The 2,716-nt window shown below is 46.8% G+C and overlaps 1 protein-coding gene and 1 gene segment (V, D, J or C); one reads left to right on the top strand and one right to left on the bottom strand.

Annotated features, from left to right (window-relative positions):
* ZNF280A (zinc finger protein 280A) overlaps positions 1-1,154 on the bottom strand; it is a 5,667-nt gene extending 4,513 nt beyond the window's left edge. The window contains exon 1 of the mRNA XM_011989182.1: positions 962-1,154. The gene's annotated coding sequence lies outside the window, so the exon portion shown is untranslated. The remainder of the gene's footprint in view (positions 1-961) is intronic.
* LOC105546086 overlaps positions 1-2,716 on the top strand; it is a 619,418-nt gene that overhangs the window by 164,935 nt on the left and 451,767 nt on the right.

Here is a 2,716-nt window from a genome sequence, read left to right as displayed (position 1 = left end):
AAAAAAAATAACAATATACTGTAATAAAAGGTATGTGAGGCAGGGTGTGGTGGCTCATGCCTGTAAGCCTTTGGGAGGCTGAGGTGGGTGGATTGCCTGAGGTCAGGAGTTTGAGACCAGCCTGGCCAACATGGTGAAACCCGTCTCTACTAAAAATACAACAATTAGCTGGGCGTAGTGGCGAGCGTCTGTAATCTCAGTTACTTGGGAGAGTGAGGCAGAAGAATCACTTGAACCCGGGAGGCAGGGGTTGCAGTGAGCTGAGATCATGCCACTGCACTCCAGCCTGGGCAGCAAGAGTGAAACTCCATCTCAAAAAAATAAATTAATTAAATTAAAGGTATGTGAATGCAGTCTCTCGCTGACAAAATATCTTTATGTACTGTAGATCTTGGCAACCTTAGCATATGATTGTGTTTTCTTTCCTTATTACATTAAAAACTTTCCCATTTTCACTTAAAGGAAGCACTGTACAGCTTCTCTCTGGCATATTAGAATCGCCAGCCTGGCTACCCTTGTGCTTTGGGGCCATTATTGAGTACCATAACGGTTAATTGAACACAAGCACTGAGATACCACCAGGACAGTCACTCTGGTAACTGCGATGGCTCCTAAGTGACTAAGGTACAGAGAGCGCAAACAGACAACGGCATGGGGACTCAGGACAAAGGGAGGATTACCATCCCAGGGCAGGGCTGACTCAAGAGCTTATCACACTACTCAGAAGGGCTGGAGACTTAAAACTTATGAATTGCCTAATTCTGGAGTTTTCCAATTAATGTTTTGGAACTTCAGGTAACTGAAAGCACGAAAAGCAAAACCCTGGATAAAGGAAGACTACTGTAGTTGAAGCAGAGAATCGCAATGCCTAAAATATTTAACATCTAGTCCTTCACAGAACAAGTTTGCCAACTCTAGTTTTAGAGAGGCAAAATGAAAGATACCAAATTTCTCAGCTCACCAGTTCCTAAAGTTGCGTGTGCATCCAGATGATCCAGTGCAGCTCAGTATGTTCCACTCTGGGCCACGAGGGAAAGTGAAGCTGGAGCTTCCTTGTCTCCACCTCCCAGAGAAATTTGTCCAGAGACCAGCAGCACTGCTTCTGCAGGCGGACAATGCCGCTTGCTCTTCAAAGTCCTTTCTGAGGCCAGATCAGAAGGTCCCACTTCTTTTAAGTCCATTATAACCCAATCATTTTCCAGTCACATGTCTGAAGCAGTTTATCCTGATTGGATTTTCAGTTGCTGTCCAGCTTGATTGCCAAAACCTTTCCTCCAATTGCTACTCAAAGGAAAGAATGAGGGTTGGGCTTGAGGGTTGCCTTCTGGGTTGACTCAACTGGTGATGGGTGTCCTCCCTCCTCTCTCTGTGGTTCAGACTCCACCACCTTCTCTGTAGTGTGCCTGGGCCCTCAGCTACTGGGGGTCAGAAGGGATGGGGTGCGGAGTGGGAGGCAGTCCACATGTCTGTTCCAACAGAGCTCAAACAGAGATGAGGAAGTTCAAAGGCAGATATCTTTCCAGTAGAAGCCCCAGGGGGCAGGGTGTGTCTCACTCCCACAGCCCTTGAAGACTAGGTTCCCATAGGAGTTTCCAGGTGTCCAAACAGGGTCCTCACTGAGTCTTCAACAGCTTTCTCTAAGCAGTATCCCACTTCCTTCTTAATCAGTTTCCAGGGGTCAAAGGTCTGTCCTGATTCCCTCCCATCCCCTCTCACTTTCTTCCCTCTGTCTCTCCCTCCCGTCTCCTCCTTCACTGCCCCCTCCTTGGAACCTTTTCAGTTGAATTTCAGGCCCTCCCTTTCACTGTCTTTACAGCCTTTGCAATCCAGATTAGAAAGCGGGGCAGGGGGAGCCTCAAGAGTCCCTCGACAGGTAAGAAATATTTGTATTTCCACCCCATTCCAACGCAGTGCAATCAAGTTTCAAAATTAAACCAAAAATCATTTGCAAATTAAAATGTTCTAAAGTAACATCTCCTGATAAAACTTTAAAAATACCTTTCTGGGCCGGGCGTGGTGACTCACGTCTGTAATCCCAGCACTTTTGGAGGCCGAGGCAGCAGATCACATGAGCCCAGTAGTTTGAGACCAGCCTGGCCAACTTGGTGAAAACCCGTCTCTATTCTTTATAAAGTAAAATACAAAAATTTCCTGGGCTTGGCAGTGCACGCCTGTAATCCCAGGTACTTGGGAGGCTGAGGCAGGATAATCGCTTGAACCCAGTAGGTGGAGCCCAAGGTGGTATAAAAGTGTATGACACAGGGTCTTTATTTCTAGGGACTGGGGAAAGGCTGCTTGAGGGCATTGCAAGTAGCCAAGGGTGTGCCCCTGGAAAGCAAAGTGAAATGAGGACCGCTGCTGAGGCACACCTGTAGTCCCGGCTATTAAAGGGTGAGGTGGAAAGATCTTTGAGCCCAGGATATCCACACCAACCTCAGCAAAATATCAAGACCTCTGTTTCTACAAAAAAAAATTTTTTAATTAGCCAGGCACAGTAGCACGTGCCTGTAGTCCCAGCTACCCGGGAAGCTGAGATGGGAGGATTGCTTGAGCCAGGGAGATCGAGGTTGCAGTAAACTATGATTGCATCACCATACTTTAGCCTGGGTGGAAGAGAGAGACCTTGTCTCATTCATTCATTCATAAATAAATAAATAAGCAAGCAAAGTGAAATGAAGTGCAAGACTTAGACAGTAAAATTCTTCCAGGGGCCGGG

Source organism: Mandrillus leucophaeus, unplaced genomic scaffold (genome assembly GCF_000951045.1).
Source record: "Mandrillus leucophaeus isolate KB7577 unplaced genomic scaffold, Mleu.le_1.0 Scaffold349, whole genome shotgun sequence".
In the NCBI taxonomy this organism is placed as follows: Eukaryota; Metazoa; Chordata; class Mammalia; order Primates; family Cercopithecidae; genus Mandrillus; species Mandrillus leucophaeus.
Note: the sequence above shows the minus strand (reverse complement) of the source record. Positions and strands in the feature narration are given on the sequence as shown.